General features: G+C 35.4%; 1 pseudogene; it reads right to left on the reverse strand.

Annotated features, from left to right (window-relative positions):
* Positions 1–258: 258 nt before the first annotated feature.
* The window catches only part of LOC140507781 (trafficking protein particle complex subunit 2-like), a 30824-nt pseudogene continuing 13873 nt past the window's right edge, over positions 259–17209 (reverse strand).

Genomic DNA, 17209 nt, shown 5'->3' on the forward strand with positions numbered 1-17209 from the left:
AACAACTTTTAAAGCCAAAATAATTGTCAGGGCATTTCATCCAGCATTATTTATAAAGACAGTATTTTTAAAAAGCATAACCTATTTTAGTTGAATTACCTACAAAAATGACAACAAAAAATATGCTATAGTCTTTCTAATTAGAAAAGAGGTTAATTTACAGAAGTTTTAAAAGCAGAGACTAGATACAGTAAGTGTGATTGGCTCTTACTTGTATATATATACTATGACATCACATATTTAAGAAGTTTTCTGTATTCAACTTAGAAGGTATTTCTTCCCAAGAAATTGGACTTTTCTGTCAAATGCACTTGATCGAATAGGTGAATTTGGTTCATAAAACGGATTCATTGCAGACTTTATATATATATATATAAATATATATATAACAGACCACTAAAGAAGTTCTTAATTGGATCTTCTTGTCTTACATCATGAATCTCATATGGCCTTCTGTAATTAAAGCAGCAACAAACCACTCATTGAATTTGTCCACAGCTTTCAGGTACATATTGTTAGACAGTCACATATTTTCATCTACTAGGTCAAGGGCTGCATGAGGTATGACCTGGTTCAAATGACGATGATCATCCTTAGATTCCACTCTTTCGGTGGTAAAAATTCCATTTCAAAAACTGAATTATCATGATGGCCTACAATTACAAAGTAGAAACTTCCAGACACTGTCTCCACTGTACAGGTTCTGTGGGCAGGACAGGGCACCTACACCGACTCCACCAGCCACCAGCTTCCCTCAGTCAGACTCCAGCTAGAAGCTGGAGTAAGTAATTCTTGTGGCACTCCGTGGCCTTCAGTTTCTTTCTCTTTAAATGCTTCTTCACAATCCACCCTCCATGGTTAGTGTTAATTTTGTTCAGAGCTAATTTCTGCTTTAACCTATCCTTCATCTTATTCTTCCATCATCCTTCTTTTTCTTTGCTATTTCCCTATTGAGGAAAATGTATTCCACTCCCTCCTCAACTATGTTTCGGCGTACTCTTCCCTTTTTTGACCAGTTCATATGAAAGTGAGGTTTAAGTTGTCCCTACTCACCTCACCTCTTCCTCTATGTTTAATTAGGCTTCTACTTGTTTGTCCAAATTATATAAGATCATTCCCCCAACTTTTCCTTTTCCTCTTTGCTCCTAGTATATTTCTTTCCCTCTAACTTTCCTTTTTTTTTATCTTAGATATTAAAAATAATCAAAGAAAAAACTCCTGGGCCCTATGTCTTAATAGATGTTCCACATGACACCTGATAATGACAGGGTTCTAAGGGACATCTATAATATATTGTTTAGTTCCTCATGATTCTTTGGTCATGTTTACTTTTTTCATGTTTTACTGATGGCTATGTTTATATTTCAAAGCTTCTACCCAGCTCTGGACTTTTAGTTATTAATGTTTGAAAGTTTTCTATTTTATTCAAAATTTATTTTTTTTCCTTTTATAAAGCTGTATTCAACTTTGCTCACTAAGTTATTCTTTGTTTTAAGCCTATACCTTTTGTCTTCTGGAATAATGCATTTAATGTTCTCCACTCCTTTTATTGATGGTTGCTAAATTTTGAGTGACTGCTTCCTAGGACTTGATTTTTTTTTTCCTTCTGCCTCCTTGTGTTACTTTTTCTTTGATGGAGAGATTTTTAGAATTAAGGAGTTTTTAATTTTGGGTTTGACCTTGGTTTTAAGACATCAGGTTGTTGCTTTTTTTTTTAATTTCTTGAAATATAATGATTAGGTTCTTTCATTTTTCTATTACAACTATTAAGTAGTCTAACGATTCTTAAATTATCTGTCTTTAATCTATTTTTTCCAGACTAGTTGTTTTTGATGAGATTTCTCATACTTTCTTCTATATTTTCAAGTCTTTTATTTTGTTTTAGCATTTCTCTTGTCTTACAAGGTCATTAATTTCTATTTGTTTCATTGAGATATCCAAGAATTCTATTTCTTTGGTAATGTCTTGCTTTTGTTGTTTTTTATTTCTTTTTTAAAGTTCCTAATTTTCTTTCTAGGCTATCATTTCTTTTCTAAAATTTCTCCTAGCACTCTCACTTTTTTTCCAAATATTCTCTCTAGCAACCTTCTTTAATTTATCAAATCATTTTTTGTCTTCCCTCTCTTCCCCCACAAAAGACCCCAGCAACTCTGTTTTATCTCTTCCAGGAATTCTAGTTGAACTTCTGCCACACTAGGTTTTGCTCTAAGGCTTTGCTGTAGATGTTTTAGAGTCATTCTTTTCCCCTAGATTAGTATCTTAAGCATCCCTGTCATAAGAGCAGCACATTATGGTTAGATTTCTGTTTGTTTGTTTTCTCATTTTTCCAGCCTTACTACATGACATCAGTCTCTGTGTTTGAGCCAAACTCTGAACACTTGTACAAGGAATTATTGGTCCTTGGTCCTGTTCTGTGTTCTCTTAGGGAATTATCAACTCCCTCCTCAGTTCCTTGTCCAACTCAATTTCATGTGACAAATACTTACAACACAAAGCATTAAAGCATTTTTGTGTATGTGTGTATATGCACACACACATACATATACATGTAAAACATATACATCTACACATAAACATGTGCCTATACACATATAATTACATTTCCATATATGCATACACACATACGTGTGTGCATATGTGTGTTTGTTGTTGTCCAGTTGTTTCAGTCAAGTCTGACTCTTTGTAACCTATTTAGGGTTTTCTTGGCAGGGATACTAGAATAGTTTGCCATTTCCTTATCCAACTCATTTTATATGTGAGGAAACTGAAGCAAACAGGGTTAAGTGTCTTACCCAGGATATCGTATCTAGTAAGTTTTTGAGGTCAGATTTGTTCTCAGAAAGATGAGTGTTCCTGTCTCTAGGTCTAGCACTCTATTTACTGCACTATCCAGCAGATACACACACACACACACACACACACACATACTTACATACATGCATGTATATATGATAGTATATGACTGTATTATATATAAATATATATACACATGCATATACACACATGTACATATATCTATATATCATCTGAGGAAAGAACACTTAGGAAGAGGAACAAGAAAGCCTTCAAAATATACTTAACGAATTTTATAAATCTAAAGTGTTGTGCAGACCTAGTTTATCATAAAAATTAAACTTTTTAACGCTAAAATATTTTCTGCAATGCTACATGACTGCAATTCAGAGAACGTTACAGTGTCTGAAGAATGAAAAATGCAGGTGACCAAAAAGACAATTGAGAACTCTATGGTGAGCATAAATAGAATGCAGCACATTACTAGTAATGACTATTATATTTGAAGTTATATAAAAAAATATCACATCTACGTGATATATGATTAAAAAGAGAAGCTGCCTAGGCATTTTGTAAGATAGAGAGATGACAGATGGACAATCAGATGCTACATTGATACCCATGGAATGTTAAAAGTCATAGCAGAAAGCCCATTTGGTCAAATCACTATGAAAGGTGTTGGAGAACATATTTTAGGGTAAGTTAGGTAGTGCAATAGATGAGTACTGGGACTGGAAGACAAAAGACTGGAGGTCAAATACTGCCTCAGATAAATAGATTTGTGACTCTGGGAAAGTCATTTAACCTCTGCCTCAGTTTCCTCATCCATAAACAATGATAATAGTATTAATTTCAAGGGTTGTTATTGAAAATCAAATGACGTAACATTTCTTAAATACTTTGTAAACTTTAAAGCATTGTATAAATCCTATTATTAATCATTATTACTATTATTATTCATGCAGGATGAGATTACTGTGATAGCACAGATGAGTTGTGATATGTACCTTGGTTTGGCGTATACACAGTAAGAATATCACAGGTCCATTTTGACATATTAAATTATAAGTAGTAGCATTACCATTTCACACTTAAAGCTAGGAAGAAACTTATAGGGCATATATTTCAATAGTCTTATTTTATAAAGTGCAAAAATAAATATCAGAGAGGAAGTATATTGTCCAATGTCACACAGACAGCTGGTGGTGGGATTGGAATTTCTATCCAGGTCCTCCAACTCTAAATGCAGTGTTGTTTTCACTGGGCATGGTGACCTCAAACTCTTCTTGTTTTGTACACTCCAACATGTATCATTTACTCTAGCTAGGGATTCTGGACAAGAAGTTTATGTTCTGTTGACCTTTCTCAAGATACTCTTTTATCCTCAAGTTTTGTTAACCTGATTTGTGTAGAAAAATTGAAAACCTGTGCTTCCTTCCACCCCCATCAGTTTAAGGTTGAATGGATAATGTCTAGTATAATTTATTATGCATAATGGTCAATTTCTAAATGACTGTTATGGTTTTGTTCCAAACAAATGACATCTGGACTTTCAAGGAAAATATTTTCTTTAGTGCTTGTCTTACATCTCCCAACCCCTTCCCCACAACCTGTATATGTTTGTTTAAGAGTTTGCAGACTTCTACTTTTCCAATGGAATAGATTTATTATTTCTAGGTTGCTATAAATTGCAATGTGTTTTCTCCAGTCTTTTTTTTAACCACGTTGCCAATCTCTTTCCCCCGTGGTTTCTATCTCAGAATCATTACAGTGTCATTTGACAAATGGCACTATTTGGGCACGTGCAAGGGGAGCCCTCCTGTGCCATTTTGATTTTATTGTGGCCAGCTGCTCAATAGATAAACAATTCAAGTAAGGGTTGATTTTGCACAATAAGTAGCAGCTATGGTTACTAATAATTAAGAAAATCTTTTGGTTATGCCAGAATTATAATAACTAGTAATGATTTTTATCATCACTTACAACGAAATAGAAAAAAAATCCACCATTTCTTGAATGTTTATTATGTACAAGATGTTGATCCTTCCCACTATAACACCTCTGACACTTTAATCTGTTTATATCTAAGCAAATCACTCAATCACTTTGGGTTTCAATTTCCTTGACTGTAAATTGAAGACGCTAGAGAAGATGGTCTCTAAAGTCTCATTCAGCACTAAAGCTTAGATCATATAAATACACCATTTAAAATAAAAGATATAGCCAATCATAAAGTAGCTATTTAAAGATAAAATAAAATTAATTGTTAAGATAAATAAGTTCAGAGAAAAGTAAATGAAGTAGAATGACATTAAAATGTATACAAATTGCTACATAACAGTCATAGGTGATTATCCCAACTATACAGTATAGCACACATTTAGGTATCTAATACATGGAATCTACAGAAACATTTCAGATGAAAGCATGCAGAAACACATAGAAACATGATGCATCCTGTATAACCAACAGAACATATGAGAATAATGCATACACTAGACTAGAACTATCTCATGCAACACTTTAGATACAAAATTTAATGCAATATACCAAATGCATAGTTCATACGAAGAAATATAATAGTTACAAAAATGGCAAAAAGTAAAGTTATAACATTGCCATATTAGCACCCATAACAAAGAAATATAAATACAACAGACATAGCATATGCAAGTCATGTACAGAGTATAACAAGACAACATACAGTTTATGCACAGTTCTTTCATATGCTTCTACCGCTGAGTATCATCTGGCTATGTGCATGACAGCTGTTCCCATAGCTCTTAAAGTATCATAAGCTAATCTGGGTATTAGCCCAATAGTCCTGGCACTTCTATTGTGACTGATTGTTGGCACTGCATCCTGCATGTCCTTTAACCTCTCAGTCTGCCAAGGTTCTTGTGGCTCAAGGTGACTGTAAGCATCTTCAGTCCCACTGGTCTGCAATCTCAGTCTTGAGCTATGCGATGGCCCAATCTATCACTTTGGTTTCCATCCTCCACCGTGACATGTAAAGAAGTCAATGTCAAGTCAGGACAGACTCTGCTGACTTTCCTGTTCCACCAGTGGATAACAACTACTGAAGTAGGTTGTGCTAAGTGGTCCTGATAGATTGCTTTGACACACAAATTGACTGACTCAGCAACTGCCCCATCCAGTCTGCTGGTTGATGGCTGCAGCCCTGTGGCAGGTGCTCATCCAGGTCAGGGCATGACTCATATACATTAACAAGCCAACCCTAAGATGGTTATGATGTGCTAGTGAATCAAGCCTAAAGTGGCCAGGATAAGAGAATGAATCAAGGCAAAGGGGTCTCAATAAACTCTCATCAAGAACATAATATAGATCTACAGTGTTGGCCTCTTTTGAGGCAGTGCATTCCAACATCGAGAGCCACACATGAATCCCTTCCTCACAGGAATCTGGTCCAAGACCAAAGCTTTGTCCATTTGACTTACTGTTTATGTTTATATAGCTTAAGTTGTATGTATTCCCTATACCATGTAAATGAATTCTTATGGGTGAATGTATGTAGACACACAAGGTTCACAAATGATATATGATACACACATGTGTGCATGCATGTCACGATGCAAGCATGCGTGTGTACACACATGTGTATATAGACATATATGTATGTATATGTGTCTAGTATAGGGTTAGAATTAAAATTAAGATTTATAAAATATATATTTATAAAAGATTAATAAAATTAAATATATGTGTGTATGTATACACATGTATATGTGTATACATACACACACATATCCAATTATTGTTATACATACAATGCATACACAGAGGTATATAATTTGTTATTTAGTTGTTTTTCAGTTGTTTCTGACACTTCATGACCCCATCTGGAGTTTTCTTGGAAGAGATACTGAAATGCTTTGCCATTTCCTTCTACAGCTCATTTTCCAGATGAGGAAATTGCCCTGCCCAGAGTTAGTTAGTGTCTGAGGCCAGATTTGAACTCAGGTACTCCTGACTCCAGGCCCAGCACTCTACTGTGACACTTAACTGTGTGTGTATGTCTGTATACACATATTATACACATATATAAATACATATACACATATGTACATGTGTATATTTAAATACATGTATATATGTACATTCTTGGATAATCTCTGAACACCAAAATTTTTTGACAGAACTCTATCACCTCATTAAAGATGGCCATTGCTCTATGAAAATAATTTATGTTTACAGAGAACCTTAAGGTTTATAAAGCACCTTTCGCACAAACAGCTTATTAGGTAGAATAGGAAAATATTTTGAAATTCATCCTCAGTTATTATGCATGTGTTTAATTTCTACCCATTCCCTTAGAGTGCTGGATTCATTGACAGAAGGTCTTTTCTGAGTTTGAGCCCTGCCACTTAGTAATAACCTGTGTGGCCTGTGATAAGTCACTTCACCTCTCTCTAGTTGCTCATCTATGAAATTGGGATAATTAGACTTTTCCTTTCTCTCTCAGGAGGTAATACTCTATAGTGGAAACCATGTTAAATCTGGAGTCAAAGGACCCATGTCTGAAACCCAGTTCTTACATTGTGTGACCTGTTATATATTACTTCACAGCTCTAAAATTCAAATTTCTCACCTGTAATAAGAAACATCAAGATGGTACAGTGGATAGAGTACCAGGCCTGGAGTTCAGAAGAGCTGAGTTCAAATCTGACCTAAGACATTTGCTAGGTATGTGACCCTGGGCAAGTTGCTTAATCTCTGTTTGCCTCACTTTACTCATCTATAAAATGAGTTAGAGAAAGAAACAAAAAAAACCCCACTCCAATGGGGTCATGAAGACAAGGAGACATGGCTGAAAGTTAGTTAACTTAACAAGAAGAAAACATCAGACTTGATGAGCTCTGACATCCTTCTGGGTTCTAAATCTGTAATACTGTAAGTTCTGTGAGGATCAAATGAGATGTATGTGGCATACTTTGTTGAATTTAAATCACTAGATATGTCTAATATGCAAGGCATTATTCATTTGAATTTTGAACAGATTTTGCGAGCAATTATCCTTGAGCAATCCCTCTTTCATTAAACAGGCCTTTTTGATTTGAAAATATTTCCTAATATTCCATTAAAATGCTTCTTGGGAGTTAGAGATAAAGGCTTAGTATACTGGGTATGGAGCTTTTGGTGTTTGTTTCAGTTTTCATTGGGCTCTGACATCTGGACATCACCTCAGACTACATCAGCTTTCCTTTGGGGATATAAATCCCATTTTTCATGGTCAAAGCATATTTGAATATCAAGGTTGCTACTAAAGAGAGCTTTCATGTTTTTCTTTATGGTGAACAGCTATGGAACAGCTGCTTTTTAAACAGTTGGTTGGTGGGCTAATGAAATGCTTAGAAGAGCTGACTTAAGTCATGGTGCCTGCCTGAAAGGACTTGTGGAACCACAGGTGCAGAGATAGAAGCTAGCTACAAAGAACAGTCAACTCTAAGAAGGCTGGGTAATAGTAATCTGATGGATCCTTTTCCCCCTTCCCTTCCCTTCCCTTCCCTTCCCTTCCCTTCCCTTCCCTTCCCTTCCCTTCCCCTTCTCCCACCATATACAGTTCAAATATATCAGAAGTATCATCCCTTTAAGATTTCTAGTATTACTGAGTAATAAGGAGGTCTACTTAACTCTCATTTATGTATAAAGAAATTGGAGTGTCACAGGGAAATAATGTGTTTGAGATCACCTCTAGGCACGGTCAGTACCCACACATGTGTACGTATGCATTCATGTATATGTATGCCTGAACGTATATACACATATATATGTGTGTATAATACACAGATGCATATACATATGTATGTTATTGAAACAAATAGCAATAATCCTTTCAGCTTACTTTTGAATTCTGGCTCAATAAATCTCCATTGGTAAATTTTAATTGGAAATTCACAGTACATAGACATCTGAGCCATAACTAGGGCAGAGGGATTGAATCTCTGTTCTTCCGAAGCAAAATGTGGAGGACACTGGCAGTACTTGCCCTCTGTTTGCAGCATAGAGACACCTGAGCTTAGCACCTAGTTAGCAAGAATAATTAGTTAAAATGGGAAGATAACAGATGGAGAGCTGCCTTTCCCACTGTGGCCTGGCTCAACCACAGATAAGTTCCTCTACAGTACATTGTACCCTCTCCCCAACCTTGAGGTGTCCTGCTAAACAAAAGCTTCCTGACATTCCAGGTTCTCAACCTACAGAGATCAGTGTCCCCACATAGTGGTCTTCTAGATCACCCTACTTCCATCCCCAGGTGCTAAACTTGATAATGATATCTCAGATAAACATAGTGCCAAAATAATGTTTTGGTCAAATACCTAGGCAATTCAGTGTTAAAAATGGTAAAAGCTGATTGGAGTCCCATAGAGCAAACAATTTGGTGATTGATTAAATTTTCACTTTCTGACTGATTGCATTGGCATAATATACATAATCTCGATACCTCAAGAAAGTAATTTTGATTTTGATTTTGATTCTTGTTATATTGAGGCTGCTAAGTGGCATATTGTGTTGAGCACCAGGATTGGAGTCAGGAAGACCCGAGTCTAAATTCAGTTCCAGACACTTAATTGCTCTATGACCCTGAGCAAATCACTTAACTGCTATTTGCCTCAGTCTCTTCATCTATAAAATTGGGATAATAATAGCATCTATTTCCCGGGGTTATTATGAGAATTGAATGAGATAATATTGGTAAAGTATTTAGCACAGTGTCTGGCACATAGTTGTTTGTCCTTCATTTTCAAGTAGTTCCAGAGACATCATAGGGTGATCGATGTCTTGCATTTCAATTGGATTTAAATAAGGCAGATCATCAACTCCATTCTATCTTCCTGAATCATTGAAGTCCAGTGGCAGGACAAAAGTCAAGATGACTTTGGTATCTTCAACGTCTGGCTGTGCTCTAAGTACTTCATGGTACCAGCCATCTTCATGGCCACTGGAACAAATTGTTCTTATGCACCCAGTCGGTTGAGGGAAGTTTCCACATGCTTGGAGTAGACATCTCCTTAACCCACTTATGGGTTAGAGTCTTGTTGGTTAACCTAAACCTGGCTTAGCCCATCTGCAAAGATAGTTTACTGGGCTGTGACCATTGCATATGCTACAGCTTTTGGAAACTATAGGTGAGAGTTGGGTGAAGGTGGGCACCAAAGGTGGATGAGCAGGCCCTGAAGAGGAGCAAGCCCTCACACCAGAGGTGCTAGTCCTCAGTGAACACCCCATACACCTCCTGACACATACTAAGTGCTGTATAAATGTTGGTGATGGTGATGATGATGATGATGATGATGATGATGATGATGATAATGACAATTCTGTGGGAGAAGAAGTTTTGTATGTATTAGCCAGGAAATCTAAAATATATCCCTGGCTCTGATATTAACAAGTTGTTTGACCTAAGGTTAGTCATTTTATTTCTCTAAAATTTTATCCTTACATGGAAAATTATGTAGGTCCCCTTAAGTTTTATAGACCCATGATTAAAAAAAATACTATTTTAGTGAGATCTATTGTACACTATCCCAGCCAAATCACATCTGGATTATCACTGACAATTCTTAATATACATTTTAAGAAAGACGTTGATAAGTTCATCCAGAAGAGGGCAGCTAGCATGGACTGAGACTTTGAAACTGTGTTATACAATGATTAATTAAGGAGACTGGGGATGTTTGACCTAGAGAAAAAGAAGACTTAGGAGAAACATGATGGCTATCTTCAAATATCTGAAGTGCTGTTGGGGAAAAAAATGATTAGATTTATTTTGCTTGATTTCAAAGGGTTCAAGTTTAACATTAGCAGATATGAGCTCAATACAAGGGAAGACTTCCTAACCACCAAAGTTGGTCAAAGGAGGAATTTATTGCCTCAAGTTGTGGTCAGTTTCATAGGAATGGAGGTCTTCAGTAGATGGAGAGTTACTTGGAAAAAGATGAGGATGCAAATCCTACCTCTGAAATTTATTAGTTTTATGATCAAGTCAGTTACTTCTCCAAGACTTGGTTTGCTCATGGGGACAGCAAGGGGCATATGCCAATGGGGAAAATTTCTGTAATTCCTAGCATTGGATTCTTATAAGCTTTACAAAACTAATTCTTTTATTAAGGGAATTTGTTCTGTGAATTTGGACTCAGTCAAAGAGTCACACTAGAGGACCTAGAGGGTCACATGTGAGGGTCTCAAGGTTGCAGTTTCCCCACCCTTGAATGTAGGGTAAACTTTTTTTAAGTCTGTTCTTTAATCCTATTCAAGTTATTATTTCAAGTAAATATCAGTAATAAAGTCAGATTTTATTTTGGCTTTATTCAATATCAACAGACCAACTTTGTTCACCTTATAACTTGCAAAAAGAAAAGTGCGTGCGTGCGTGCGTGTGTGTGTGTGTGTGTGTGTGTGTGTGTGTGTGTGTGATTGGAGAATGTGGAAGTGTAGAGGGACTAGGGAAAGGCAACAAAGGTTGTAAGAAAAGCGATTAAATGCAAAAATGAGTTAAGTCCAATGCAGAGGTATTTTCCCTTCATAAATTACCATACTGATGTACATTCAATACTAGCATATTCAAGCTATAAAAGCAATGCAATGCAAAGAATTTTCGTGGGTGGAAAAAGCTGACAGAAAAGATCAAGCAACAGAATCAGTAGCTCAGGATAGCTTGATAATGGTCCCAGATTTCAAACAGATACTTAGTTACATTCTTTACATAGCTTTGAGCACCCCAGTGTTACATCTCACAGAAATGGTACACTCATTGTGCTGATATTATTTCTAAATGGAATTTGGAGAGGCCTCCCTAAGTGAAATTCTGGCAAGGAAACAAGCCTGTCATTTAATGTCCCTGTCATTCTGTCTTCTTTCATGTGATTGGATGCAGATGGTACTTTGGAAAGTTTTCCAGGGCCCTTATCACTCCACCTACCATCAGCTCACACTCAGTCCATGATGGTAGAAACATTGGCCTGACCATTTGGTGATCTTGACATATCTTTCGACTTACATCTTTTTCTCTCAATTTGCTAGTATTTGATATGAACAAGGAACACCCAAAGGGTGGCAGACTTTAAAATAGGGTATAGATGAATTACTGGGAGGCTTTATTTGAACATTAGATTAACTTATGGTTACCATATCTAGTGAAATTGAATTGGATAACAAATGACTTAAAACCCTACACATTTCAAGTCAGAATATATTTAGATTGGGAAGCTTCAATAAGTACATACTATTTAGTCTTATATGTTTGCCAAAGTCCAAAATTTATATTTGTGACAACTACATTAGATGGCTTCAAACTTGAAGGACATAATAATGCTTAATCTTTGACCAAAGACATATGATATTTTTCATTTTGCTTAAAGCTATTGTTTAAAATGTGACTTTTTCACTGTATTTGAAAACACAGGGGTGTTAAAATGTAGAAAAAGTTAAAACTATTGATATTTCACCAATTGTGCTTTGCCCTTTTTTTCCTCCTCTCCCTCCCCTAACCCAGGCCATAAATTCTTTTCCTTCTTAGGACTTCCTTAAATGAACTGTCTCCACTATTATGAAGTAAGTTCCTTGAAGGCAGGGGCTGTCTTGTACTTTAGGTCCTTATCACTATCTGCAGTGATTGCTACATATTATTATTTTTTTTAATAAATGATTTCATTCATTTTTTAAAGTCTAAAGAAAACAATACACCACTACTTAACGGGGCATTTTATGACCTGTTAGTTCCACAATATACTATATTATTACTCTGTTCCAGATTCCTGACTTTATAATGAGTCATATGTTTCAAGGTACCAATTGAAATAGTTCTCTTGAGATTATAATTAAATCTTCTTTTATTAAGAATTGATATTGTATCTTAAAGACAAATTTCAGACAAGTCTTCATATAAACTTAAATATCATTCTAACCTAACTCACAGAGAGCATATTGACATTTTTATTAACAAATATCAAAAGTAACGACAGAAGCAGTCCACATTTGGGGCTAGTCTTGAATTTTTGTAATTTGAAGTAGTGTATCCCTTAAATATGCACTCAAACTTTGTTCCATTCATATACATTTGTGTTGAATACCATGTCCTATGAATCTGAATATGCCTCAGGGTGTGATTTGCATTGAAATGTACACAAATTACTGTTACCCCACCTTTACTCCATGCTCCTAGATAAGACAGTGGCAGATAGTAACCAAAAGTTATGATCGAAGGCTATTTTTCAAACAGAAACCTTTTCCACCCATTACCCTTTCTTTTGAATCAATGATAAACTTTCTATCAGTACCACCTCTTCACTCTTCTTCCACTGTGTAAAGTGGAATTACACAGAAAAGGAATGGAATACTTCTATACCACCTTTAAAGACTGTCATCCCCTGTCATTTATACTCAAATGCACTTAAACACAGTTTCTTGATGAAATAAGTATGGAAGTAACATAGCATTAAAACAATTCACTTTCAGTTTTGTGTCTTGGTTTAATTTTAAAGAAAGAAAATACCTAATTCAGATAGATAGATAGATGATAGATGATAGATAGATAGATAGATAGATAGATAGATAGATAGATAGATAGATAGATAAATTCTGTAACTCATGCTGCCCTCAAATAATGGCCCTTGGACAATGTGCTAAGTTTTAACACCTCTAAAATTTACATACATTTTACTTTTATTTTAATATGTCATGAGCTTCCAGCAATATTATTCTTTTGCCAGACCAAACCAGAGCACAAGTAAAAAATCAATTGAATTTTAAAAGCAAAGAAAACATTTCTATCTATACAGGGATATAACCTTTCAAAGAAATAGAGAACTCATCCGTATAGCCTGGACAATATTTGTAAGCCTATATCCAAAAGTTTGCTGGAGATCTTTCCAGTTAGTTAGTGTAAACTGACCATTAAATTTATACCTCAGCAAGCAGGAAACACCACAAATGGTTGCTGTCCGTCTCCAAAGAGGATGAAAATGACATCACCATGATAAAGTGAAATTTCAGTGTGTCCGACTGTGGCTGATCAGATCAATATGAGCTCGGAGTGCTCTACCACAGGTTGGGCACAGCTAGTACATGTGAATATTTGGGGTGGATATCCCAAATTTGTGCATCCTGCATTTACTTTGTGCTGTCTCAATTCTGCTTTGCTCAAAGAGCACAGTACTCTTTCTGATGTGGGCACGCCATGCTGAGTCAAATCCAAAGTTCTTGAGATACACCTTGAGAGTGTCCTTGTATGGTTTCTTCTGGCCACCATGTGATTGCCTGCCCTATGCGAGTTCTCCATGGAATAGTCTTTTTGACAAGCATACATTCTGCATTCAAAAAATGTGGCCAGCCCATCAGAGCTGAACTCTCTGAAGCATAGTTTGAATACTTGGCAGTTCAGCTTGAGCAAGGACTTCAGTGTCTGGTACCTTATCCTGCCAGTTGGTTGATGTAAACTGATTGTTAAATTTATACCTCAGAAATCTGCAAGAACTACAAATAATGACTTGATTTATCATTATTTTTTCCTCCTGAGAAGTTGGTTGTCTAACATGCACTAGCACACTGCTGCTAACACTTATCTACATTTGAAACTACTTCTTTCTGTTTCCACAGAGATAGTACTGTCATCTATTCTTCTGGTAATGTTATCTGTTGGACTTCTTTTTGTACTAAGCTGGGACCTTCCTTCTCTGTTGATCTGTGATCTATTGGTATTGTATGTTGGACTATCTTTTCCATTGTGATCCTATCTGCTGGTTTACCATTGAATCGTACCTGCTATGTAGCCTCTGCCTCAGAGAGATTTTTTTCTGTGATGGCAAATAGCACAGGGCTGTTTTAACTCTTTTGTGATTCAGACCTAAAACCTTATTCAAACAACATCTGTCTCAGGGAGCAGTTCCCATAGTCTTCCTCCTGTTTGGGTTGGCATGAGAAAATTCCTTCAACTCTCTTCATTTTTCTAGAAACTAGAATTGAGTTATTTTATGGGAGCTTCAATTTAATAAGACTAAAGAGGAGAGGTACATCAACTTCAAGCTCCATTCAAATCTCTGCTTCCTATATAATTCTTTTTTTAAAAAAATAACCATATGAAATAAATGAGTAATTGGATAGATATCTATTCAATGGATAACTTTTTATTATTTTTACTATAATTTTTATTTGTTGCTGCTATTTTATTTAATGTGATTTGGAATGGATTTTTTAATGTTTTAAAATAATTTAAAATATATTTTGCAATAGTTTTTCTCTCTCTAAATCTGTATCTCTGATTCTGTCTCTCTGAACCTATTTCTCTCTCTCTGATGCCGTGAAAACTTCTCTTTTAATACTTCAAGAACCTTTAAGTTTCCCATTATGGCTATTCTCTGTATCAGTACAAAGTACGTTCCACACCCTCTAAAACTATGAAAGGTTATATCCCTATATAGATAGGCATATTTTCTTTGCTTTTAGATTTTAATTTATTTTTTTTTATGTGCCCTCTGGCTTGGTCTGGCAAAAGAGAATAGCTTTGATTGAAGCTCCTGATTTATTTTTTAAAAAATAAAGTAGACTCTAGAGATCTAGTTGATGTCAGGAGATTATTTCAAGTGAAAAAGTTCAATGAAACTGCTTGCTTGACTGCAGTTGTTTCATGTCAGTTTAAAACTTGTAAAATCTAAGATTCTTTTTCCCTTCTTCTTTTCTTTTTCTTTTTTCCTTCATTTCTTTTTCTTTCCTTTTTCTTCTTTCCTTCTTTTTTTCTTTCCTTTCTCTGTTTCACATAGATGGGAAGTATAATCGTCCCTCATGGGCTTGATCCCACCACAGGGTAAGCATGGACATTTTGATCTGTTCCACTTCCATACTGGATGGATTTATCTCTCCTTAGCCAACCTGGTAGCTCTCCCACTACTGGAAGCTCACTCATTTTGGCACAAGACTTAGTCATCCAGGAATACAGGTACATACCACCATGTACAATTTTATTTTCTAGCCTGAATGCACTAAATGAAGACTTTCTTTAAATTTTTAGTTTCAATGTTAATTATATTTTCTCAATGTGTATTAGAATATGAGCCCCCTTTAGACCTTTGCTCACTACGCCCTCTTCTTTGGGTTTCTAAATGAGGTGGGCAGTTAGTCACTAAGCACTTAGTAGGTGCTTATTATGCATCAAGCACTATGCTAAATACTGAGAATACAGAGAAAGTCAAAAACATAGTTTGTAACTCAAAGTAGTTCACATTCTAATGTGAAGACATGTAAATAACTATATTCATATATGTGTCTCATGTATAGACATTTTATATGTATATGAGATATACACATGTGTATATACATATATACACATACACACATATCTTATATACCCTCCTATGTAGAACAAACATGTATAAGATATATACAAGTATATTTCAGAGACATTGTAGGTTTGATTCCAGAATACCACAATAAAGCAAATATCACAATAAAGCTAGTCACAAGAATTTTTTTGTTTCCCAGTGCTTATAAAAGTTATGTTTATATTATACTGTAGTCTGTTAAGTAAGTAATAGTACTATGTCTTATGAAACAATGTACGTGCCTTAATTAAAAATATTGACAAAAATAAGAGCTATTGCCCAATTGATAAATGGTCAAAAAAAACAGGCGGTTTTGAAAGGAAGAAATCAGAACTAACAATAGTCACATAAAAATGCTCAAAATCACTACTGAAAAGAAAAATGCAAATTAAAACAACTCTGATATACCGCCTCACAATGACAGAAAATGAAAATGAAAAATGGTAGAAGGAATGTTTAAAAAAAACTGGGACACTAATGCACTCTTGGCAGAGTTTTGAACTAATCCAACCATTCAATTTGGAACTAAGTTCAAAGTGGTATAAAACTTTACATACTGTTTGACTCAGCAATACCACTACTATATTTGACTAGATTTGTATCCCAGAGAGATCAAAGAAAAAAGGAAAAGGAGCACTTTTTAAATATATATCTCAGCTCATTTTGTGGTGACAAAGAATTGGACATCAAGGTGATAGTCATCACTTAGGGAATGGATGAACAAGTTGTGGTATATGATTGTGATGGAATATTATTTCCTATAAGCAATGACAAACAGGATGATTTCAGAAAAACCTGGGAAGACTTATATGAATTCATGTGAAGTGAAGAGAGTAGAACCAGAAGAACGTTATATACACTAAGAAATATTGTGAGTATGATCAACTGTGAAAGACTGAGATACTCTGATTGAGATAATGCCTCAAGACAATTCCAAAGGACCCATTGTGAAAAAAAAGCTATTTGCCTTCAGAGACAAAACCGATGAGTTATGAATGCATATTAAAACATCTGTATTTTGCTCTTTTTTCTTTTCAATTTTGTTTGCATTTTCTTTTGCAACATGGCTAATACTGTGTGTT

This window comes from Notamacropus eugenii, chromosome 5, assembly GCF_028372415.1.
Source record: "Notamacropus eugenii isolate mMacEug1 chromosome 5, mMacEug1.pri_v2, whole genome shotgun sequence".
Taxonomy (NCBI): Eukaryota; Metazoa; Chordata; class Mammalia; order Diprotodontia; family Macropodidae; genus Notamacropus; species Notamacropus eugenii.